Genomic DNA, 27,392 nt, shown 5'->3' on the forward strand with positions numbered 1-27,392 from the left:
AAATAACAAGCGTTGGCGAGGCTGTGGAGAGAAGGGAACCCTCATGCACTGTTGGTGTGTTGGTGGAAAGTAAATTGGTACAGCCACTATGGAAAACAGTATAAAGATTTCTCAAAAAATTAGAAATAAAACTACCATAAGATCCAGCAATTCCACTCCTGGGTATTTATCCAGAGAAAATGAAAACACTAATTCAAAAAGATACATGCACCCCAATATTCATAGCAGCATTATTTACAATAGCCAAGATATGAAAGCAACCCATATGTCCACAGACAGATGAATGGATAATAATAATATATATATTAATATTTAAATATATAAAATCTCTATACACCTCTCTCTCTCTCTCTCTCTCTCACACACACACACACACACACACACACAATATGGAACACTACTCATACATAAAAAAATGAAATTTTGCAATTTGCAATAATATGGATGGACCTAGAGTGTATTATGCTAAGTGAAATAAGTCAGAGAAAGACAAATACTATATGTTTTCACTTATATGTGGAGTCTAAAAAACAAAACAAATGAACAAATAAAACAGAAACAGACTCATAGGTAGAGAGAATGAAGAGTTGGTTGCCGAGGGGAAGTGGGTTGGGGGATGGGTAAAAGGGATTAAGAGGTACAAATTACTAGTTATAAAATAAATAATTCACAGGATGTAATGTACATCAAAGAGAATAGAGTCAGTAATATTATAATATCTTTTTATGGAGTGTAATCTATAAAATTATCAAATCACTATGTTGTACATCGGAAATTAACATAAGTCAACTATACTTCAATTTTTAAAAATTAGATAAAAATAAATTTTCAATAAATAAATAAGTAAATAACAATGACTCAGAAAGTTTTTCTTGTTACATCCTTCTTAACTGCCTCAAAGAAGTTAGATAAAGGGCCTATTCCAGATAAGAGCTATCAGAGAGATCTCTATAGAGAATATGATCCAGGTATGGTAGGGAAATTCAACATGGCCTAGGATCAAAGTCCACTCTGTCCTATTGCCTCTGCAGGGCCCAACAAACATTTACCCAAAATTTGCTTTTCCATCTCAGTGTGATCTGCCTTCCTCCCCTCTGAAGTCCCAAACCTCTACCCCCAACATCCTCTTTAGTCTTTAACTGAAGACGGTATTTAAGGTGAGGGCTCTGGCCATTTTCAGGGGTTACTCAGTTTTCCTGGGTCTCTCCCATGTATACATATTATTAAATTTTTTTTTCCCCTGTTCATCTGTCTCATGTAAATTTAATTCTTAGACCAGCCAGAAGAACTTAAAAGGGAAGAAAAAAATGTCGTCCTCATCAACACTTCCATTTATACACAGTAGAAGTCTAACAAGTGCTCAATAAAATAGCCTTTCTGACGGAAACTACTGATTTCTCCTAGTATCAACTCTTTTTAAGTATTTTAGGCTATGAATCTTAATATTTGATGTACAAATTAATTACCTGGTCTTATTTAAAATTGATATTTTTGCCCCAATCCTAGAGATTTTATTTCAGTAAATATGTGAGTTCAGAAACCCCTGAATCTGCATTTGGTCAGATGAGTTGAACAGAGACGGCTCAGAAACTGAACTTGAGAAACGTCCTCGGCTACTCCTTATTGGCTTACAGCCTACTATGAGACACACAGGGTTATGAAATGAACTGTTTCCCTCCCCTCCAAATTTATATGTTGAGGTCCTAACTCTCAGTGTGGCTGTCTTTGGAAATGGGGCCTCTAAGGAAGCAATTAAGGTTAAATGAGGTCATAAGTGTAGGGTCCTGCTCTGATAGGATTAATGTCTTTATAAGAAGAGACACCAGGAAGCATACTCTCTTTCTACACATGCACCTAGGAAAGGCCATTTTGGGATATGGCAAAAAGGAGGTTGTCTGTAAGCTAGGAAGAAAGTCCTCACCAGAAACTGAATCAGCTGGAACCTAGATCTTGGTCTTCTAGCCTCCAGAACGGTGAGAAAATACATTTCTTTTTTTGAAGCCACTGTCACCTACAAATTGGCACTTGCCATCTACCTCTACAAGGACCAAATTATGAGCCACTGCAGCTACTGACCAACACCCCCTGAAAGGAGTTCAGGGTGGAGATCAGGAATGAGGCACTCTGTGCTCTGGGAAAAACTGGCAGAACAGGTCTTTCAGATAGATATTTTCAGAAGAAGATTTTATGAGCCCAATTCTTGCATCTCCTCATATCTAGAAAAGCCCTAAAATCCTTCATGGTGATATCTGCTCCTTGTGACTAGCAATAACCTTCATGAGACTAGCAGAAAACTTCTGCAAAAAATATGTGCTTGATTGCATGTACTCCCCCTTCACCAAAATCACATATATATTGACCTTCCCCCCCGCCCCCACATCTTTGAAGCAGTTTCTCAGAGCTACCTAAAAATACTGTCTCCTGGGCTATAGTCCTCATTTTGCCCCAAATAAAACTTAACTCACAACTCGCACACTGTGCTTTTTTTTTTTTCAGTTGACACCAACCAATTTGTGGTATTTTATTGTGGCAGTCCAAACAGACTAATATACACAGTTCTCATCAGAAGTTGTTTATTCTGGATCCCTGGAAACTTCTCCAGCCTCCTCCTCCTTGTTCCTCTCCTTAGACAACTAATCCCTTCAGACCAGTCTTACTATTCTTCAATGAACTCATTAACCTACATGGTTCCCTAAATACTTTATTTCATCTAGGGTATGTAATACATGGAGTACAGTTTTCAACACTTCAAATCTGCATAACAAAAAGACACAAAGCTATAGAAATACACAGAAAAAGTGGTAGAAACTAATCAAGTGGCTGAATCATTCACTATCATTGTAGTCTACTTTTTCCTTCTTAAGACTTTCAAATTTGATTCAATTGGTACTGAAATATTATATTCTTAGCCTGGGATCAATGCATAAATTCCAAGAACACTCAAGTATTGTTTGTAAAATGTTGGGTACATAGAAATTTCTCTGGTGAAAGAATCTCAATGGGATCTACTAACAAGACTTCCCTTAAGGTATAAAAATCTACCTACTTGGGCTTCCCTGGTGGCGCAGTGGTTAAGAATCCGCCTGCTAATGCAGGGGACACGGGTTCGAGCCCTGGTCGGGGAAGATCCCACATGCCGCGGAGCAACTAGGCCCGTGAGCCATAATTACTGAGCCTGCGCGTCTGGAGCCTGTGCTCCGCAACAAGAGAGGCCGCGATAGTGAGAGGCCCGCGCACCGCCATGAAGAGTGGCCCCCACTTGCCGCAATTAGAGGAAGCCCTCGCACAGAAATGAAGACCAAAACACAGACATAAATAAATTTAAAAAAAAAAAAACTACCTACTTGAAGAATGTGTTTTTCCAGGTGTTAGATATAGGAATAAAAGTTTCCATTTTCAACTTAACCTGGTAAAATAGTCCCACGACAAAAGAAAAAAGTCACCCATAAAATGTTTAGAAGCTCGGGGCTTAACATAGAGAAGGAAAAAGGAGAATAAGTGTAATAGACTATTTCAAGTTCTGTCGCCTCCTTGGATCTTTCCTGAACTCTCCAATTCAAGTGTGGTCATCCGTTCCTCAAATACTCTGTTTTCTTCTGTTTGTGATGCCCAATTGATACTTACACTGCATATCCAGCTATTGCCAGTTTAGCTTTCATTAGCAGATATTCCTTCACCTTTGTAATACTTATAAGATGCAGGTTGGAAACCTTGCTGGAATCGTGAATAAAGTCAAAACAATGTTTGAGAGAAAACCTGCACAATGGCTACAAAACAGGATTTCTTTTTTTTAATGCAAACACTACATTAAAAAGAAACAAGCCTGGAGTCACTTCTGCTAAACCTCACCTAGACTTAGTATCTAACCCAACTGCAGTTTCAGCCTCTCCCAGGAATGGAATTTTAAACCAATCAGTGTGGAATTTCCTTGTCAGCTTGATAAGGTAATCTGCTTGATAAGACTCCCTGCCCTTCCCTCTAAGGAAAGGTTACTCAGTCTGAAACAATTCTTTTTTGGTTTTGTTTTGTTTTTTGCTAATAACCTCCTTGTCCCACCCTATATCTAGAAAAGCCTTCCAATTTGCAAAACTCCTTGGAGCACCTGTTTACTAGGTGGGTTGCTGCCAGATTCATGAATCACTGGATAAAGCCAATTAGATTTTCAAATTTACTCAGCTGAATTTTGTTTAACTAATACATGTTCTCTTTTCATTGGACTTAAAGGTACTGTTTATAAGCTGCAGTGTCTTATTCATGCAACAATCTATACTGTCGTGGAAAGAAATGAGTGAAAAAGGGAATATTATCTATCAAATTTAAAGACAAGAAAAAGTTTCAAGAATAATATTTAAAAAGCAACAATTACCTTCTATAACCAAACTGACAATGGTATTAGAGTACATGTCATGAATTTGACAATTTGAGACTATAATAAGGTAAGTTCAAATCAATTAGGTTCATAAAATCAACTTTTCTTGATAATTGATAGAAAAGTAAAACATTTAAAGGGAGCAATATAGAAAAACAATTCTTAACAGGGAATATCATTTGAAAAGCTGAAAGATATAATTTGAGAAAAAGAGTTTGAAAAAGTTTTAAGTTTGCCTTATGTAGTACTGATTCTACTGTTTAGCAAATATTTATGGTGGATTTCCTGAAGTCAGTTTACAAAAACAAAAAAGAAAATTGGGGCTAAAGAAATTTTTTCGATTTGAAATTCTTTTAGAAATATTGTAACAAAAACAGAAGAGACTTTATCAAGACACTGAATTAATTAAAGCTAATTTCAATCTAAAATCCTAAATCGAGCTCATCCAATGTTGCCTCTTAAGGTTTGCAAAAATTTTCAAAAGTAATTTTAAAGCATTTTTTGCAATAGAAATTTGTTTAACACTATATGAGAATATATAGTCCTGATTAATAACAACTTAACATAAATAAAATCAACTATGCCACAGTAATCATTTTTTTTAAGAAAATACAAAATAATCTTTACAGGTAATTAAACATGACATTTAAATTAGTTCATGATCTATAACTGACAACTCACAATAAGATAATCTTGGATTGGACCACTTATCTTAATTCTTGAGTTTTCAGTGTGTTTTTACTACAAGGGAGCTTTATTTAAAGTTTTATAAAAAAGGAAATGCTAATACTCTAACTATAAATTCAATATTTCATGTCATTTATATTACTTAGTTGTAATTGGAATGTGGGTAATTATGAATTTACAGCTGACCCTTGAACAATTTGGGGGTTAGGGATGCCAACCCTCTGAACAATCGAAAATCTCATATAACTTATTATGGTCAGCCCGTGGTATCCAGGGTTCCTCCTTATCTTCAGATTCAACCAACTTGGGTCATATTTACTATGGAAAAAAAATCAGTGTATAGGTGGACCTATGCAGTTGAAACCCATGTTGTTCAAGTGTCAACTGTATCTTGTGTTATCAAATTAGTTCTTCTTCCCCACAGGTTAAATGTCCCTGAAGGACATCTTGAAAGAAAAATGAGAAAGATGACACAGTACTGATTTAAATGAAAGCTAGATAACAGCAGCCCCTTGGAAACAATTCAAATAACTTGGTCTGGGAATAACTTGGATTCTCACATAAAGTATAAAATTGAGAGAGGCGGTATGACTAGGAAGCAGCTATCTGGCAGCCCTAACATTTCATACACTTTCAAAATGAAGAAATCACCCAGTTTCTTCTTCCATATGAGAAATCACAGTGTATGGCTATCAGTTGGGCCCAGAATAACCTCTCAAAAAGACTGAGGTTGACTTCCATTTTTAGCAGTATGTCAGACGAGTCCTAAGAAATCTTCTGGTACACAATACCTAAGAAGAGTGCACATGTGGTGACCTAGACGGGTGGGATGGGGGGTGGGGAGGGAGGTGTCAGAGGGATGGGATATACGTATACATATAGCTGATTCACTTCGTTGTACAGCAGAAACTAACACAACATTGTAAAGCAACTATACCCCAATTAAAAAAGCAAACAAACCAAAAACGCTTAAAAATATTCACTGATGAGCTGGCAGAAAAATAAGGGAAATTCTCTGAAGCCAGAATTGTCAACAAAGTACAAACCCATAAAGCCCTGAAGCACTAGAAATGACATTCCCAAGGATTTGATTTTAATTAGCCATAAGCCTGACTTAGGGGAGCATTAATAAAAAAGTTTAGGTCCCCTGAAAGTTGGGAAGTCAGAATGGAGACCTCCACATAATGCTGGACACCAGAAAAGCATTCAACTTTGCTGGATGTGACAGAAACAGTATTATATGTTGATCATAATCCTTTCTCTTCCTGGGCACAGAGGAAGGCCCATTTCCCACCCTCCCTTGCAGTTTTTTGGGGACTGTGTGACAGCATTCTGGCCAGTAGGATGCGGGTGGAAATGATGTTCTCTATTTCCAGACCTGGCCCTCTAGAGGTAATGTATTCCACACAGTACAGTTTAAAAATGTGAGAGGACAGCCCACTCCACATCAGACTTGGCATGAGGAAAATAAACCTTCATTCTCTTAAGCCATTGAAATTTGGGGGTTTACTTCCAACTACATTTAGTCTAATAACTTTGATTATTAAAATAATTGAACCAGGAAAAAAAAAAACTTGCTCCACAGAGAGAAATTATTGGAATACCTGCCCTCAATAGGAATACGATGCTGAAATTAATACTCACAGCTGTGTTGGGGGAAAAATAAAAAGAGTCCAAACAAAAATTAGTTCAGAGTGGCCTCAAACTGTTAGAGTCCCCCAGGTACATTGCAGATGAAATACAAATTCTCTCTCTGCAAACAAACTTTAAATCTAGGATCAAGTATTCTCAAAGATACAATTCCAGGATTATTTTACAAATAAAAATAATAAAACACAGAAGGAGACAAGCCACCATGCACAAGAGAGCAGAAAAAATAAACTGCAGAAGTAGAAATGCAAAAGCAACAATTATTAGAATTATCACAGGGATAATAAAAATGTTTCTATTAATAAAATACTATATTAATTGTTACATTAAAATTGTAATTAAACAGTAACAGAGTTTTGAGATTTACCATGCAGATTTGGAAAGAACCAAATGTGATTTCTAGAAATAAAAATGTAATAATTGAATTTAGAAACTCCAGATTAGACACTAATTAAATTCTGAAGAGAGAATAAATGAATTGAAAAGATATAAAAATAATATTTAGAATGTAACACAGAAAAAACTATATAAAATATAAAAGAAGGGTTAAGAAAATAAGATAGTCATGTGTTTTAAAATATGTTTATAAAAGTTGACCCTAGTGATTGGAAATAGAATCAAACAGAAACTCTGGAGATTTAAATCTCTTTGAATCAATTTAACAGCAGAATAGACATAGTTATACAAAGAACTAGTAAGCTGGTGGGTAGGTCAGAAGAAATTATTCCTAATGAAACTTGGGGGAAAAGATGCAAAATACAGATGAGAGTAAAAGATTTAGAACATGTAGTGAAGCAATAAAATAAACATTTCATTGGACTTCTAGGAAACCTAGAGAGAAAGGGCAGAAGGAATATTCAGACATAATAAAATTTTCCAGAATTGATAAAAGACTCCTATTCTAGATTCAGGAAGCAAAATACATCCTAAGCACAATAAAATAAATAAATCTATAGTCAGAGCCATCCAAGGAAACTGAAAAACACCAAACATAAAAAGATTTTAAAAGCCCATCAGAAAAACAGAACAACTTACAAAGAGCTTACATTTACACCAACAATATATTTCTCAACAATGGAAGGCAAGAGAGAGTTGGATTAAATCTTCAAGAGAGAAAATTCAGTGTATACCCAATTTAACCATATTTCAAGAATTGGGGTGAATTAAAGACATTTCTATGCAAACATTTACTAAGAATATTACCACCAACAAACACTCCTTAAAGGAACTTCTAAAGAAAGTACTTCAAGAAGAAAGAAACTGACCCAAAAGAAAACCTAAGTTGTAATAAATAAATTCAATTCAAATAAATCATTGAAAGCTTGATTTTACCAAACCATAATATTAACAATGTATAACTGATGTAGTTAAAAACTAATGACAAGCGTTCTGTTTTAAAATAGGTCAGGACAAGAAAGCACTTTTGCTGCAAAACTGCACAAAACCAGAGAAGTTATAAATATCATATTTTAAAAGCATCAGAGAACTTTAGAAGCAACAAACTAAAATTCCAGAAAGAAGAAAAACTCTTTTTTGTGAGCAAGGATTTTTCTCTTTCTTTCTCCTGCAGGCATTTTCTAACTCTGGGTGCTTGTGGAGGTTCTGGCTTGATCAGTCAGGCCCTTGGCTACAGAAAAGAGAAACTAGCAAAAATTTTAGTGATTCTGCAGGAGTAGTGGAACAAATTGGAAACCTGGGGGTTTTCAAACTCGCAACTGCTCCTCCTCACAGAACATTTGCTAAGTTTTGGTGCTATACAGCAAGCTGAGAACTAGGCCAAAAGCTTCCTGAAGGCAAAGTGAAATCTCCAGAAGTCCTGTGGAAATAACCTAACTCAAATATACTACTAGTCTTACCTTCAAGGAATTGGCCGTATTTTGAAGCAAGGTAAGCTGGAAGACTGAAGAGCTGGGTTGAGATCTCTGAAGGACATATAGTTGAATTTTCTGCAGTCTTCCAAACTGGAGGAGACAGAGACTTACCGACTTAGAATCAAAACCCTGTGCAGGCAGAGAGGGAGCACAGCAAACATGATGAGCAGGCGTAAAGCAGAATCAGGCTGGGTTTACATAAAACAGAAGCCCAGCCCCAACTTTAATTAACGTCTGATTGGATTCAGGTGCTCCAACCCTCACTCTATTTACCAACAAAGGAAGATAACATAATGTAGAACCTCAAGAGTTAGAGCACAATGTCCAACATGCAACAAGAAATTACTACAAGTGTGGAGATGAGAAACTATGACCAACTCTCATGAGCAAAGGAGAGGAGAGATGAGCCAGATACTGGAGTTAGCAAACAAGGCCTTTCAAAAACCTGTGGTTAATGTTAAAAAAACAATAGAGAAAAAGAGAGGCAAAGTAGATCAAAGGGTGGAGAATTTAAAAGAGAATTAAAATCTATAAAAGAGAATGAAATGAACATTCCATAAATGAAAAAAGAAAGTATCTGAAGCTAAGTAATTAATGAGTTGCACAGCAGACTGAACACAGCTGAAAACAGTGACTAGAACTAGGTGCTAGTGAACTAGAAATTAGTTTTTAAAAAACCAAACCAGAAAAAAAAAAAAAAAAGGTATGAGAAAGCACACACATATAAAAATGTAAAAGATTGTGGGACATTGTCTCTGTTCAGGTACCCCAGAGAAAGGACTTTGATGAAAAGATTTGCATTCAGGACATTTAATAGTGAGAGCTCTCCAGAAAAACATTGTTAGGAAGCAAAGCATGGCTGAGCAGAGGGAGAAATTGAACTGAAATTCAATTGCAAGAGAGGCCTTAGTCAATCCTGTAGAAGTTTTGGAACTGGGATGGCTCTTCAGAGATGTTCTAAATTGAGGCAAGAAAGCTGGGCATTTTAACCTCCATGTTGCACCTGTCACTGAATGCAGTATCCTCTGCAAAGGAGCCATAAACTTGGGCAAAGCTGCTCTCTTTGGCTGCCAGCCATGCCGAGTGGGGCCTCAGCTGTGAGTTGTCAGAAGTCAACATTCCTAGCGGCTGGGGGAATGAGCGAGGCATCTGGATTCACCACAAGCTGGTTCCCCATAGCCTCCACGATTGCCCACACTTGGAGCTACCTGCTTCATATAAGTTCACCTCCCTGGAAACAACTCCAGGATTCTTGTTTATCTCTATTCCTGTGTAAATTTGCAAAGACAAAGTTAGTGGACATATTACAGCCCTCACGATTGCAACAGTTCCTGGAGATATAATTGACCTTCATTGTCTCTCTACTCTACTGACCATTCCAGATTCACTCTTGGCTACCCCATCTACTGGTTTAGGTGCTTTATGTGTGGGGTGACAAACACTTATTCTGAGCATCTGTTCACTAAGCCTTTCTCTAGCCGTGGCTGCTGCCCTCATCCATTCACCATCAACACTGGGCAAAGAAATGACAAAGGACACACACCTAGATCATTTGGGTGGTAAATATAGTCTCTTCCACCTTCATCGTGTAACAGAAGCTCTAACTTCGCCTAAGGATTAGAGTCAATTACCCTTGCCAATATAGCGACTTCTTGTCTGCTGGTCTCTTGGAATGAGGAACACAAAGTGATTAGATGGCAACCATGGAATAAAAGTTCTTAGGAATCTGTGTCCCCTGATGGAAGCATTCCTTCCCTGGGAACCAGGCTCTCTATAAACTTAGAATTGGGGGTTCAGTTAATATAAAATCCCCAAGTAGATCATCAAGAGTGATGGTAAGTGAGGCCACTCCTGTTTCCAGTTCTTGGTTCTAGTTCCTTGTATTCTAACTACTCAGGACAGAGCACCTTTTCATGGTTGCTAGTTAGGGTGTATGCTGTGTCCTGGAGGATGGGGCCCTATCCTTGTAGAATACCATCTTCCAGGCAATACTCAGGTCGTACCCTTAAAATCCATTCCATTGCTATAGCAGGCCAAAAATTTCTGGGTGGTTTGGTAGGTGATCGGACCAGTGGATAATAATAATAATAATATCAAGAATATCTTTATGTAGAAGAGTATATTTAGTATAACCCCATTTATAAAAACTTCTAAGGCCAGAAAGCTAAAAATTAAAATATTTGGAGATACATGAGAGAAAAGCAAGACATGATTAATACAAAGTGTAGGATATGTACGCTTTTGTACATGTGGGGTGAGCAGTGGTGGTAATTCTGTTAGAGAAACACAGAGGCCTTCAAAGGAATTGGTGATGTTATATTTCTTAAGCTTATGATGCATATATGAGTATTAATATTATTGTCGTTCTTTTTGCTAGTGGCTCTCAATCCAGGCTGCACTTTGGACTCATCTAAAGAGGTTAAAAAACCAAGAACAAAACCCAAAAACGGATGCCCTGGCACCGACTGATTTATCCTGAGGTGTCTGGGTTCAAATGCTTTCCAAGTGATTCTGATACATAACTAGGTTTGAGAAACATTGCTGTGCACTCTTAATATACTCTTTTGTATTTTTATATATTTCATATTTTTTTAGAAGACCAAAGATACTGGAAATGAAACAATTCTCTACTTAGACTTGTTGTGATGTATTGACCCATTATGCTCCATGCTCCATGGCAGCCAGGTCATGTGTTAGTTTATTGGCCTTTAGAGACAAGCCACATAAATGTTCTCATGAGGTAATGACTATTCCCAGCCTAACTCAGTCAACCCCATTTGCTCCTCTTTAATCATCACCTCATCTGCTGATGAATTCTACCCTGGCTTAGCAAACTTCCTACATCAAAAACACAGGCATTTTTCTTTGTGCTATCTAGGTATTCTCTGATTTTGTATGTTTCTCTTTTCTCTCTTATTATTTCACTTTTCCTTGCCTTTATGCCTTCAGGCTGTATCACTGTGGCTTTCTTCTTCCCTTGCTGACAATCCCATTTAGTGCTTTTTCCATTACTTTTCCTTCATGGAAATGTCTAAACATTGACTTAGGTCTCTTTCTAAATGAAGATTATTTTAGAAAGAAAAGAAGAGTTAAAATGCATTAACTAAGGACCTTGTCTTTTGAACTGGTAAAAGAAAAATATAATTTAATGAGGATATTAACTCTGACAGCCCTGCCTCAGGTTTTTCTCTACTTTTATAAGTTCCTAAAAATTATACAGGAGTGGAATCAATAGCCAAAATCTTAAATGTCACTTCTTCATCATGGTACTTTAATATCACTAAGAAACAGTATATTTTAAATATCCTTGAATCCAAATCAAAGATATCAAATGTGTAAAAATGAAAGTATGATCATTTAAGATGAAACTCAAGGAACTGAGCCCAATAAAATCAATACTAGCTTTATTTTTATCATGTAAGCAAAGTGTGAACATTCAAGCTAATAACACATTGGGGAAATTTAAGACATGAAACATTTCAAATTCCCACTACTGAATGTGAGATGCTTAAATGTTAACGGTATGCTGAGAATAACTGCGATTTTTCACCAGCATTTTTGAGAACTATACTGGGACATTTCATAGCTTATGCAAGCTATTCCAAATGAAATATTTTTCTAACACCTTTGAAGGGCCAATTTGTCATCCTAAATATTTAATAAAAATAGAAATAGAATAATTTCTGAAATGGATCTAATTTTTCAGATATTTTATTTTCAGAGTGCAAGCATCTTGAAAAGAAGGAAATATACAAGGTTTATTCAAATATTTATGACATTTTCCAAAATATTTTCTCAAAATATTTAATAGAAACAAAGGTTAGAGATCATAGTTTTCCAAACATAATAGCATAACAAGAAAAATACCAGTTGCCAAGAAACTAGAATAATTACGTAAAAGTAGTTAACCTTTGAGATAAGACTGATTCATTTAAGTATGTTTCAAAAGATTCCTAGCTTCCAGACAGGAAACTTGTATAGGTCAAAATAGTCTTTTCAGGAATGAAACTAAGATTAGGCAATTAACCTTTTAATCCATTTACCAGTTCAAATACCCTTCATTTTAAAGTTATACAGGCAGCACAAAGATAATTGTTGGAGTTTAAAAGAGTTTTTCTGAAAGAGAGAGATTATGGTGGGGTGTGTGTGTGCAGAGGATTTGGTAATTAAAAGTAAAAAAGACAAGGCTATGTGAGGAGATGTTTACCCTATAAAGATATGTTTTTTATGAAGGTTGAATTTGAGGTCATTATTTTTATGCCTCAATAATTTAAGGTGGTGATGAGTATTATATCCTGGATTTAAAAAAAAAAAAAAAAAATATATATATATATATATATATATATATAAACATTACACTTGGATAAACAAAAATACCTACTTAATTACCTAGTAGAATCCAGTGAGATACGTACAAAGATGACCTAGGGCAGAACTAAAGCACATAGTGTATTCTTGGAAGTGGATGTGAGAAGAAGGTGAATATATCAAATAGTGTCAACAAGGAAGTGTCAGAATCTTTATGCTTCTATCCAACTGGGGATATTTGCTTTTAGCTTAAGTAGACCTCAAATAGGTACATTTCAAACTAAAACAACTTTTAAATGTCCAACTTTTTCTGATAATCTAGAGACTAAAATTAGCTTAAACAGCTAGAATATTGACTATCTCACATAACATGGCACCCAGAGGAGAAGCAGACTCCAGACTGGTTGACTCAACAGCACAATTACATTTTTCAAGGCTCAGTTTGGGATTTATCTTTTTCTCAACCTTTCTGTAGTTCCATCCTTCATGTTGTCTTCATGTTAGGGCTCATAGTAAGGTGGCTGCATAATTTCCAGGTGCTGGATCCAGATCCAGCAACATGCCTACAAAGAAGCCTCTTTTAAGAGTAAGAAATATTTTCCCTAGAATCCTCCAGAACTTCTAACATTTCATGAGACAGAATGGCCATATTCTTTTTGGAACAAGTCACTGACAAGGGGTAATTTAATACCATGTGGCTAGCCTATTCATTTGGGGTAGGGATGTTGGGGAGAAAACTCTAGTATTTACTACATATTTCAGCACATATGGTATTCATTATTTCATTTATTTAATAAATACTTCTTATCTTAGGTGTCTATTGTGTGTCACTAGAGATATAGTATTAAACAATGCAGTCATTGGTTTGATCTCATGCAGTTAACAGTCTAGCTGGAAAGGTAGATAGTTTTTAAATTTTTAGAAATAATTGAATGACTAAATTTTAAAAAATACTGTTGGACCTAACAAAATATGGATAAGATCTATATGTGAAAAACAATCAAGCTCTGCTAAAAAAAAAAAAAAACAAAACTCAAAGAATTAAATAAATGGAGAGATATTCCACGCTCATGTATAGCAAACTCAGTACTGTTAAGATGTCAGTTCTTCCCAACTTGATCTATAAATTCAATGTAATCCCAATCAAAATCTCAGTAAGTTATTTTATGGATATTGACAAACTGATTTTAAAGTTTATATGGAGAGTAAAAGACCTAAGTAGCCAACACAATATGAATGGAGAATAAACTCGAGCACTGACACTACCAGACTTCAAGACTTACAATAAATCTACAGTAATCAAGACAGAGTGGTATTTGTGAAAGAACAGACAAATAGATCAATGGAACAGAATAGAAATCTCAGAAATAGATCCACATATAGTTAACTGATCTCTGACAAAGAAGCAAAGGCAATATAATGGAGCAAAGATAGTATCTTCAACAAATAGTGCTAGAACAACTGGACATCCATATTGCAAAAAAGTGAATTCAGACACAAACCTTATACCCTTCTCAAAAATTAACTGAAAATGGGCCACTGACCTAATGTAAAACACAAAACTATAAGACCCCCTAGAAGATAATGTAGGAGAAAATCTAGATGACCTTGAGTATGACAATGACTTTTAGATACAACACCAAAGTTGTGATCAATGGAAGAAATAATTGATAAGCTGGACTTCATTACAATTAAAAACTTCTGCTCTCCAAAAAGACACTGTCAACGTAATGAGCAGATGAGCCATAGACTGGAAAAAAAAACTTGCAAAAGATATATCTGATAAAGGACTGTTATGCAAAATATATAAAGGATCCCTAAACTCAAGAATAAGAAAATAAACATCCTGTCTAAAAAATGGGCCAAAGACTAGCAGACACCTCACCAAAGAAGATATATAGAGGCAAATAAGCATTTGAAAAGATGCTCCACATCATATGTCATCAGGGAAGTTAAAATTAAAGCAATTAGATACCATTATATATGTATTAGAATGGCCAAAATCCAAAACACTAACAACTGATGAGGATGTGGATCAATAGGAACTGGAATGTAAAATGATACAGCCACTTTAGAAGAGGGTTTGGCACTTTCTTACAAAAGCTAAACATCTTACCATACAATCCAGCAATCAGTCTCTTTGGTATTTAGCCAAATGAGTTGAAAACTATGTCCACACAAAAACTTGCACACTGATATTTATAGCAGCTTTATTCATAATTGCCAAAACTTGGAAGTAACCAAGATGTCCTTCAGTAGGTGAATGGATAAAAAGACCCCAGTACATCTGGACAATAGAATATTATTCAGCACTAAAAAGAAATGAGCTATCAAACCATGAAAAGACATGGAGAAATTTTACATGCCAATTACTAAGTGAAAGAAGCCAATCTGAAAAGGCTATATGCTGTACGATTTCAACCATATGACATCTGAAAAAGGCAAAACTATGGATACAGTAAAAAAAAAAAAAAAAAAAAAAGTGGTTCTAGGGGTTGTGAGAGAGGGAGGAATGAACAGTCAGAGCGCAGAAGATTTTTAAGGCAGTGAGACTACTTTTTTCTGTATGATATTAGGCTGGATACCTGTCATTATACATTTGCCAAAACACATAGAATGAATACCACCAAGAGTAAACCCTAATGTAAACTATGAACTTTGGGTGAGTATGAACAATATAGATTGTTCATGGATTGTAACAAATGTACCACTCTGGTTCAACATGTTGATAGTGAGGGATGTTGTGCATATGTTGGGGCAGGGGGTACATGGGAACTCGATACTCTCTGCCCAATTTTTCTGTGAACTTAAACCTGCTCTAAAAAATAAAGTCTATTTTCTGACCCCCCCTGACTTCAGTCAACTAAAGCTTGGATACTGTCAACCTTTGCCTCAATTCTATGCTGAATTTTCCTCTGCTCAGGCCCTTTCATGAATATGCATGTACCCTTAGCTTAAAACTTCCCCAATTTCGCTGTTTGGGGAGACACTGCTTTGGGAAGTGTTCTCCTTACTTGCTGCAAGTAATAATAAATCCTTCCTTCTCCCTATCTTTGGTTTGGTTGTGCCTACTGGTTTGACACTCATCAAGAACCGAGCCCAGTTTTCGGGTAACAGCTAGGACAATGATGTCACATAATATATGCTTACTAAAGGTTTAGAATGAATAAATGTCAAGCATTATGCTACTTGCTACAAATAGAATGGCAACCAATATAAATACAATCCCTGCTTTCAGGGAGCTTACGATTGAGAAGATGAATAATAAAATAGGAAGTTACCCTACAATAAGTGTGGCAAGCTGTATGTTAAAGGGAATATAGTGTGCAATGCTTTTTTTTTTTTTTTTTTTACCTTATCACCTTTTTCTGGGGTCAGAGAGTTGGCAGTTTGCATCGTTCTATGAATTAACGGTAATGACTATTGTTACAGTTGACCCCCAAATGTTTGAAGGTCCATATTATTAAATCACTTGTTGCCTTCCCTATTTGAGATTGTTCTCACCTCCACACTCCATGTCAGTGTTGTATATACAACACTCCAGCCATGCAATAGACTTACAATTAACTGGTCTCTCCACTGGTGACATCTAGGCAATAACATTACTGATGGAGGTATTACAGAGGCCAGTTATAGAACTAAAATAAGTCTGGGGTTAGTTTCTACATGGATGATTCACATTCATTCAGTTGCTACTATCATTTTCATATCTTCAATTTGATTATAAACTTCCTCAAATCACTGTGACTGGTATATATTAGTGGCCTAATTAATATTTGGTGAATAAATGGACTGAAGCTCTATTGGTATCACACTGTAAATACCTCCCAAGGACAGGTGAACTGGATTGAATTCTCTTCTGTTATTAAGCACTCCATCAATGAATAGTGTACTGCCTGAGTAGCAGAATTTGGCAAGTGTTTAATCCTACACTGTTGGCACAATCCTTTGGCTCTGTTCCAGTACTGTGTTCTTCTAGCAAGCTTAAAATCAGTAATAGGAGGGTTAGTTCTGGAATCTTCTCAATCCTTAAACTGAAATTGACTGCTTTGTAATAAAAAAAAGTCACCTTTGTCTACTTATTTATATACCTTTTAGGAAACAATGCTTGAATGCGTGTATTTTGTATGCATAGTATCTATAAAATTTACAACCATCTTTGCACATGGACAACAGTTTCTTGTAGAGCCACTCAATTTTTTTTCTTGTTTCCACAGAAAATCTGTGCCCCAGTCTCGGACTTTTTTCTTTTTTCTTCCTTCATGACACTGTTTAAGAACACTGAGGATGTTTGCCATGATAAGAGGATTCCAGCAAGGACTTGTCATAAGCAATTGCATGCAATTTGGTTGAGTATGAGGTTGTGGGTGTGGATTTTGTTCTTGCCATAATGTCTCTGCTAAATTACTGACAGTAGTTTGTGGCTGTTCTGATTGTTCAGGAATATCAAGCCCTGAAATATATTCTACTCTTCTTTTTGATGTCTGGAGGCACACTAATTACTTTCTAACTGATTCTTTCCCTTTCAGACTCATTTCTTGTCTCAAGCCAATTCTGTTTTTCCTTACTCATCTCTCTGTTTCTTTTTCTTTGCCTTAAATGTACTTTCTTTCCCAAAAGAAAAGACATTTTTTCTTTTATGTTTTTTCGTTATGATTCCACAAAGAGCAAGTACTATGAAATACTGTTTTCCAAGAATAACCTAAGGATGATTCCATGGCTCAACTGATTTGAACCAGAAGTTCCATCCTTCTTATTTTCTTATATGTGAACTTCAATGGATAGTTTCCTCCGGAAATCTCATTTATTTTTTCTGACATTTTTCTTGAACTGCTTTGGTGCTAAAAGGTCTAATAATAATATAAATAATAATTACAATTTATCTTTCATCTATACTTTTAACAGAAAGTATCTGACAAGTAAGCACATATGCATATATTTCTTTGAAATTTTAATACAGTTTTTATCTAGTTTTAGGAGTAACTGGCCTTTAAAAAATATTTGCATAGCACTTTCCTAACTTTAGAATTAGTTTTTGTAATATCTGCTAGATCAATGTTCATCAAACTTTAACATACATATGAATCACCTAGGGATCTTGTTGAAATATAGATTCTGATTCAGTAGACTTGAGGAGGGCCTGAGATTCTGGATTTTTAACAAGCTTCTGGAGCATGCCAATGTTATAGTATGCATTGCTCTTTCAATGGCAGAGTGCTAGATAGTAAAAGCTACAAAAGAGCAAAGACCTTGACATCTTTGCTCATCACCACATCTGTTTTATCTACTGTAGGGTCTATTACATGCTTGGGTTTAAATAAATATTTATTAAGAGAATAATGAGCTCCCCAAATCATCCATGCAGCACTGGGAGAGAGTAATGGCAAACACTATGTTCCAACTTTACAGAAGTTCCAAAAAGTAAAGTGATCTGTCTGTAGATTACACAGTAGCAGAACCATAGCTTAATCTGATTGTGCTATTAACAAAGGATAGTAACTGCTCCGTTTTCCAGTGTCTGCTTACTTAATTTTTCCTTAGAAGACGCCAGAGTTTCCAGTGATTTTGGAGTACGTAACTCTGCATTTGATTTCCATGAGCTGTGGATGAAGTCGTCTAGGAGGAAGCTAATTTATCTTTGAAGTGCTTTTATATCCACTCATGTGGTCACGTATAAAAGCCCTTGTAAAACTCTGCATGGATTTTCCCAGAGACCATTTGAATGGTAAAATTTGGGAATATCTTTTAGGAGGGAGGAAGATTTAAGATTCCAATTAAAAAATAGGATTCTTTTAGCATGACCCTGTCACTCCTCCTAAAAAAATTCACAAAGTACAAAAATTCAAGGATATAATCACCTTGTTAAATTTGGAATTGCAAAAACAATGTTATCAGGAAAGAACATGAAGCTCTCCCATCAAGGTTGTGATTTAGGGGCTACTAGTAGTAACTTCTGGAGCAGTGGGAGAAAATCATTTTCAAATGTTGGAAGCCAATTAACTGTAATGAAATATTGTTGAATAACAATCAGTAATTCCACTTCAAAGTATAGTAATGGATGGAAAATAAACTTTCCAAAGACGCACATTCATTGTGCAGTCCTTTAAAAGACCACTTTAATTGTCAGGTCGTTTTTGATTCAAGGTGTTCTAAACCATATTTTAGCAGGAATTCTGACAGCTGGGAAAAATCCACCTGCTGAGTTACTACCTTTTAATTACCCAAATAAAGAACAAAGTAGAAAGCATGACAAACTTAAATAGAAAAAGTGAATTTAAAGTTAAGAGAGATATTACTCATGCGTTCTAAGGTTAACTTAGCTCTCCCGTGTATGAGAGAGGAAAACGACGTTTATTATTCACAACTTTTCCTAATTCTTTTCCTCTCTAAGGAGAATAGATCTTAGGGAAACTCATTTGCCCTCCTGAGTAGAGTGACAAGTAACGATAATTTTGGAAAATGAAGGGGAGACAGGAGGCAAGAAGAGAAATAAACCATTGCTAAATTGTTCCAAAGAAATGGAAGTGTGAATTTTATGAGAGGAAGGGTGGGTCAGCCAGAAGATTGGAGTTGTGGAAATAGATGTGACAGCTGCCAAGGACAGAGAGCAGAGGTAATTAAAATGGATTTTTTTTTTTTTTCCGGCCACGTCGTATGGCTTGCAGGCTCTTAGTTCCCCGACTAGGGATCGAACCCAGACCCCGGCAGTGAAAGCACCGAGTCCTAACAACTGGACCGCCAGGGAATTTCCAAAATGGATTTTTAAGGAAGTTTTATAAAGTGATAGATTTTATAAGGTCCATATCCCTCCAACCTAGGGTTTCTTGGCCTGAGCATATTGACATTTGGGACGGGATGGCTCCTCATTGTGGGGACATTCCTATGCATTCTACTAACTTGAGCAGCAGGGGCTCACCGCTAGAGATAGTAGCACTCTTCCCCTAATCGTGACAACCAAAATGTCTCTAGACATTGCTAAATGTCTCCTGGGGGGCAAAATCACCCTCCCTTGAGAACCACTGATCTAATCTCAAACCTTTTGATAAAGGTCTACACTGGTTATCTGTGCTTTCAGGGTTTAGTAGGTATATGTGTGTAATGTTTTAATTTATGTTAATGTTCTCCTTTGTTTGTTTCCTTGGATGTGCAAGTTGGTCTCAGTGCAGCCCAGGGCAAGAGCAGAAGTTTCCAAGTCAGTCCAATTACATTCAGATTAACCCTTGAGGGTTTCTGTCTAGAATGTTTATCCTAAAATGCAAGTACAGCCACAACTCAATTTGAATTATCAACTTAGAATTGAGGCAACATTGCATCCCTGTAATGACTGTGAAGGGCAAGTCAGTGGATATTGAACTGACAAGAGGTGTGATGACAGACCACATCAAATGTAAAACAAGAGAGTGGAAAACACCCCTCAATCACGCTTTCAGTTTTTCACAGGTTAGAGAGTTAAGGAAGTATTCAGGACTGGTCGTTTCCATTGAAAAAGCAGATGAACACAATGCTATAAAATCTTACTCTAATAAAATAATCCAAGGGAATCCATGTGAAATTCTAGACTGAAAATTGCAGTTTAACCCAACCTTTCCATACATGATGTGTCTTAATAAATTATATTATTTCCTGGAAAAGAAAATCAAAGAAAGATCAGTTATAAGCTGATGTATGCCGGCAAATGTGCTAACAAAGTATATTAAAAAAAAAAAAAAAAAGCACTCACTTGTAACATACATTTGCCGATTTCTGCGGTGTAAATACTACCACCATGGCCAAGTTCAACATTGATATTGTCACTAACATGATGTCACTGAAGGCAGGGTTACAAATAATTGCACACCATTGTCTCTCCTGAGTCAACAGGTGCAGGTGCTAACACACTAGTAGGTCTGAGGCAGGCATGTTTGCGCTGGTTCACAGCCTTGCTATGCTTCACCTGCTCAAAAGTGATCCCTCAGAAAGAGAAGTTGTGGGGTATATTATGAAGTAAGTTTTAAAAACACTGATCCACTAGCCTCTTTGCCATTTCAAAATCTTCCCCTTTGGTGTCTCTTATCTTTCATTTTGTAGAATAATTTAGTGATCTTTAACACTGAAATCTCTGGGGATGTTATTATCTGGTATAGACTAGCTAGAAACGCTGGGGCTCGGGCAAAAATTTATTTTAGGTATGTAACATATTTATAGTTAGTATGCTTCACACCTAAAACACTGAAATGTGAAAATACACACATGCATGGGATGTTGCCTTCCGAGTCATGATTAGAACATACTTCTGGGTATTATATTGTATATCAAGCCTCACAGGTAGACAAGTAGCAGAGATGACCTAGGAGTTTAGAGGATTTCAGTGCTGTAATTATATGAGAACTTAATACCCCAAAGCTCTAGGTCTATAGAAGAACATTGCACTTCATTCCAAAGAGCTTAAGATGGAGAGATGTGCAGATTCTTATATTTATAAGCATATGTAAACTTTAGAGAGAGATTTGTCCTGAATGTTTACGCAGAATCAAAAGATTCTGGTAGCAAGATTTGAAGGTTATGTGGAGTGTAGTTTAAAGAACTGGAAATGACTGGAACAAGGCAGAATCAACAACGTATCAGCACATTGGCACAAGGGACTGAAAAAGTGTAGGATTCCCCAGAGCCTGTACAGCTCTTACAGATGGGTGAAACCAAATCAGAAAGAAGAGGGAGAAGAACAGAAGGTGTTTACACTGAAAGAATAAGAAAATCATGTGAAGCACCAGTGCAGTAAGCTGTTGTAGGCCTGCCTTGGAGACTTAGGTGGGCTAAGTGGGCCACTCAGGTGGGCTTCCTGACCACCGAGGCCCCCAGGCAGGAGGGTCAATTTCCAACCCGCTTCCAAAGGCTCCTCAGAGCCAGGCTAGGCCCTGGAATCTGCATTAAATGTGGTGAAGTATGATGCAAGCAAGATTATCATGATCACTCAGGCACTGTTCGCTTAGAACTAGACCACAAGGCTGATGGGAAAAGTTTAAGAAGTAACCCAATATTGCTCAACTCTTGGGAGATGGAAATCCTCCCAGATTTCATTGTCAGAAAGTAACTCTGAAAAATACTATCTGATTCCTATTGAAGACATAGGTAGAGCTAAGAGCTAAACTGGGCAGTTATTACATGCAGACCCATTGAAATTCTTATACCAATGGATTTGCCTGAATCACAGGGTCAGTCTCTGCTATAACATCTCTGGAGGTTTCAATGATAAAGGGGGGAGAGCTTGTCAGTAAATAGTGTAGCTCAGTGTAAAGAAGATTAAGAACTTGTTTTGTTTTTTGTTGTTGTTATTGTTTTTTGTTTGTTATTGTACTGTGTTTTGTTTTGTTGACTAAGAAGAATATGATGGAAAAAATATTTTGTTACATACCTAAAATAAGAAATACATATTATTGCAACCTAGTCCACACACACACACACACACACACACACACACAATTGTAGCAAAGGTCTTGCAAAACAAAACCTACTTATTTTCTGATCTATTATAGTTCAGTGAAAAAACACTGGTCTTACCCACCTTGGTTTCGGGATTCATTAATTGATAAATACTTATCTTTTGGAAACTATGTTACATAAAACCTCCTGTTTCAAGGTGCATTGATCCTAAAGTTAAATTTTTTTACATAATAAAAGATTAGAGAGGATCTTCAAGATGGCCAAAGAGTAAGACGTGGAGATCACCTACCTCCCCACAAATACATCAGAAATACATCTACATGTGGAACAACTCCTACAGAACACCTATTGAACGCTGGCAGAAGACCTCAGACCTCCCAAAAGGCAAGAAACTCCCCACGTACCTGGGTAGGGCAAAAGAAAAAAGAAAAACAGAGACAAAAGAATAGGGACGAGACCTGCACCAGTGGGAGGGAGCTGTGAAGGAGGAAAGGTTTCCACACACTAGGAAGCCCCTTCGCGGGCGGAGACTGCGGGTGGCGGAGTGGGGAAGCTTCGGAGCCACGGAGGAGAGCGCAGCCACAGGGGTGCGGAGGGCAAAGCGGAGAGATTCCCGCACAGAGGATCGGTGCCGACCAACACTCACCAGCCCGAGAGGCTTGTCTGCTCACCCGCCGGGGCGGGCGGGGACTGGGAGCTGAGGCTCGGGCTTCGGTCAGATCCCAGGGAGAGGACTGGGATTGGTGGCGTGAACACAGCCTGAAGGGGGCTAGTGTGCCACAGCTAGCCGGGAGGGAGTCCGGGAAAAAGTCTGGAGCTGCCAAAGAGGCAAGAGACTTTTTCTTGCATCTTTGTTTCCTGGTGTGCGAGGAGAGGGGATTAAGAGCGCTGCTTAAAGGAGCTCCAGAGATGGGCGTGAGCCGCTAAGGCTGCTGCTGCTGCCACCAAAAAGCCTGTGTGCAAGCACAGGTCACTATCCACACCTCCCCTCCTGGGAGCCTGTGCAGCCCGCCACTGCCAGGGTCCTGTGATCCAGGGACAACCTCCCCGGGAGAACGCACAGCATGTGTCAGGCTGGTGCAACGTCACGCCGGCCTCTGTTGACGCAGGCTCGCCCCGCATCCGTACCCCACCCTCTCCCCGGCCTGAGTGAGCCAGGGCCCCCTAATGAGCTGCTACTTTAACCCCTTCCTGTCTGGGCGGGGAACAGATGCCCTCAGGCGACCTACACACAGAGGCTGGGCCAAATCCAAAGCTGAACCCCAGGAGCTGTGCGAACAAAGAAGAGAAAGGGAAATCGCTCCCAGCAGCCTCAGGAGCAGCTGATTAAATCTCCACAATCAACTTGATGTACCCTGCATCTGTGGAATACCTGAATAGACAACGAATCATCCCAAATTGAGGAGGTGGACTTTGGGAGCAACAATATATATATGTTTTTCCCTTTATCTTTTTGTGAGTGTGTATGTGTATGCTTCTGTGTGTGATTTTGTCTGTATAGCTCTGCTTTTACCATTTGTCCTGGGGTTCTGTCTGTCCTTTTATTTTTAGTATAATTTTTAGCACTTGTTATCATTGGTGGATTTGTTTTTTGGTTTGGTTGCTCTCTTCTTTCTTTCATTTTTTTTATTACTTAAAAAAAATTTTTTTAATAATTATCTTGCACCCAAGATAGGAGCACCTCAATACATAAGGCAAATGCTAACAGCCATAAAAGGGGAAATCTACAGTAACACAATCATAGTAGGGGACTTTAACACCCCACTTTCACCAATGGACAGATCATCCAAAATGAAAATAAATAAGGAAACACAAGCTTTAAATGATACCTTAAACAAGATGGACTTAATTGATATTTATAGGACATTCCATCCAAAAACAACAGAATACACATTCTTCTCAAGTGCTCATGGAACATTCTCCAGGATAGATCATATCTTGGGTCACAGATCAAGCCTTGGTAAATTTAAGAAAATTGAAATCATATCAAGTACCTTTTCTGACCACAATGCTATGAGACTAGATATCAATTACAGGAAAAAATCTGTAAAAAATACAAACACATGGATGCTAAACAATACATTACTTAATAACCAAGAGATCACTGAAGAAATCAAAGAAGAAATCAAAAAATAGCTAGAAACAAATGACAATGAAAACACGATGACCCAAAACCTATGAGATGCAGCAAAAGCAGTTCTAAGAGGGAAGTTTATAGCAATACAATCCTACCTTAAGAAACAAGAAACATCTCAAATAAACAACCTAACCTTACACCTAAAGCAATTAGAGAAAGAAGAACAAAAAAACCCCGAAGTTAACAGAAGGAAAGAAATCATAAAGATCTGATCAGAAATAAATGAAAAAGAAATGAAGGAAACAAAAGCAAAGATCAATAAAACTAAAAGCTGGTTCTTTGAGAAGATAAACAAAATTGATAAACCATTAGCCAGACTCATCAAGAAAAAAAAGGAGAAAACTCAAATCAATAGAATTAGAAATGAAAAAGGAGAAGTAACAATTGACACTGCAGAAATACAAAGGATCATGAGAGATTACTACAAGCAACTCTATGCCAATAAAATGGACAACCTGGAAGAAGTGGACAAATTCTTAGAAATGCACAACCTTCCGAGACTGAACCAGGAAGAAATAGAAAATATGAACAGACCAATCACAAGCACTGAAATTGAAACTGTGATTAAAAATCATCCAAGAAACAAAAGCCCAGGACCAGATGGCTTCACAGGCAAATTCTATCAAACATTTAAAGAGCTAACACCTATCCTTCTCAACCTCTTCCAAAATATAGCAGAGGGAGGGACACTCCCAAACTCATTCTATGAGGCCAACATCACCCTGATACCAAAACCAGACAAAGATGTCATGAAGAAAGAAAACTACAGGTCAATATCACTGATGAACAGAGATGCAAAAATCCTCAACAAAATACTAGCAAACAGAATCCAACAGCACATTAAAAGGATCATACACCATGATCAAGTGGGGTTTATCCCAGGAATGCAAGGATTCTTCAATATACACATATCAATCATTGTGATATACCATATTAACAAACTGAAGGAGAATAACCATATGATCATCTCACTAGATGCAGAGAAAGCTTTTGACAAAATTCAACACCCATTTATGATAAAAACCCTCCAGAGGGTAGGCATAGAGGGAACTTTCCTCAATATAATAAAGGCCATATCTGACAAACCCACAGCCAACTTCATCCTCAATGGTGAAAAACTGAAACCATTTCCACTAAGATCAAGAACAAGACAAGGTTGCCCACTCTCACCACTATTATTCAACATAGTTTTGGAAGTGTTAGCCACAGCAATCAGAGAAGAAAAAGAAATAAAAGGAATCCAAATCAGAAAAGACGTAAAGCTGTCACTGTTTGCAGATGACATGATAGTATACATAGAGAATCCTAAAGATGATACTGGAAAACTACTAGAGCTAATCAATGAATTTGGTAAAGCTGCAGGATACAAAATTAAGGCACAGAAATCTCTTGCATTCCTATACACTAATGATGAAAAATCTGAAAGTGAAATTAAGAAAACACTCCCATTTACCATTGCAACAAAAAGAAAAAAATATCTAGGAATAAACCTACGTAAGGAGACAAAAGACCTGTAAGCAGAAAATTATAAGACACTGATGAAAGAAATTAAAGATGATACAAATAGATGGAGAGATATACCATGTTCTTGGATGGGAAGAATCAACATTGTGAAAAAGACTATACTACTCAAAGCAATCTATAGATTCAATGCAATCCCTATCAAACTACCCCTGGCATTTTTCACAGAACTAGAACAAAAAATTGCACAATTTGTATGGAAACACAAAAGACCCCGAATAGCCAAAGCAATCCTGAGAAAGAAAAACAGAGCTGGAGGAATCAGGCTCCCTGACATCAGACTATACTACAAAGCTACAGTAATCAAGACAGTATGGTACTGGCACAAAAACAGAAATACAGATCAATGGAACAGGATAGAAAGCTCTGAGATAAACCCACACATATGGTCACCTTATCTTTGATAAAGGAGGCAAGAATATACAATGGAGAAAAGACAGCCTCTTCAATAAGTGGTGCTGGGAAAACTGGACAGCTACATGGAAAAGAATGAAATTAGAACACTCCCTAACACCATACACAAAAATAAACTCCAAATGGATTAAAGACCTAAATGTAAGGCCAGACACTATCAAGCTCTTAGAGGAAAACATAGGCAGAACACTCTATGACATAAATCACAGCAAGATCCTTTTTGACCCACCTCCTAGAGAAATGGAAATAAAAACACAAATAAACAAATGGGACCTAATGAAACTTAAAAGCTTTTGCACAGCAAAGGAAACCATAAACAAGAGGAAAAGACAACCCTCAGAATGGGAGAAAATATTTGCAAATGAAGCAACTGAGAAAGGGTTAATCTCCAAAATTTACAAGCAGCTCATGCACCTCAATACTAAAAAAACTAACAACCCAATACAAAAATGGGCAGAAGACCTAAATAGACATTTCTCCAAAGAAGATACACAAATTGCCAACAAACACATGAAAGAATGCTCAACATCATTAATCACTAGAGAAATGCAAATCAAAACTACAATGAGATATCACGTCACACCAGTCAGAATGGCCACCAACAAAAAAATCTACAAACAATAAATGCTGGAGAGTTTGTGGAGAAAAGGGAACACTCTTGCATGTTTGGTGGGAATGTAAATTGATACAGCCACTATGGAGAACAATATGGAGGTTCCTTAAAAAACTAAAAATAGAACTACCATACAACCCAGTAGTCCCACTACTGGGCATATACCCTTAGAAAACCATAATTCAAAAAGAGTCATGTACCAAAATGTTCATTGCAGCTCTATTTACAATAGCCAGGACATGGAAGCAACCTAAGTGTCCATCAACAGATGAATGGATAAAGAAGATGTGGCACATATATGCAATGGAATATTACTCAGCCATAAAAAGAAACAAAATTGAGTTAATTGTAGTGAGGTGGATGGACATAGAGTCTGTCATACAGAGTGAAGTAAGTCAGAAA

The 27,392-nt window shown here is 37.1% G+C and overlaps 1 pseudogene; it reads left to right on the forward strand.

Annotated features, from left to right (window-relative positions):
- Window positions 1-853: 853 nt before the first annotated feature.
- The window catches only part of LOC133101644 (uncharacterized), a 52,318-nt pseudogene continuing 25,779 nt past the window's right edge, over window positions 854-27,392 (forward strand).

Source organism: Eubalaena glacialis, chromosome 11 (genome assembly GCF_028564815.1).
Source record: "Eubalaena glacialis isolate mEubGla1 chromosome 11, mEubGla1.1.hap2.+ XY, whole genome shotgun sequence".
Lineage (NCBI taxonomy): Eukaryota > Metazoa > Chordata > Mammalia > Artiodactyla > Balaenidae > Eubalaena > Eubalaena glacialis.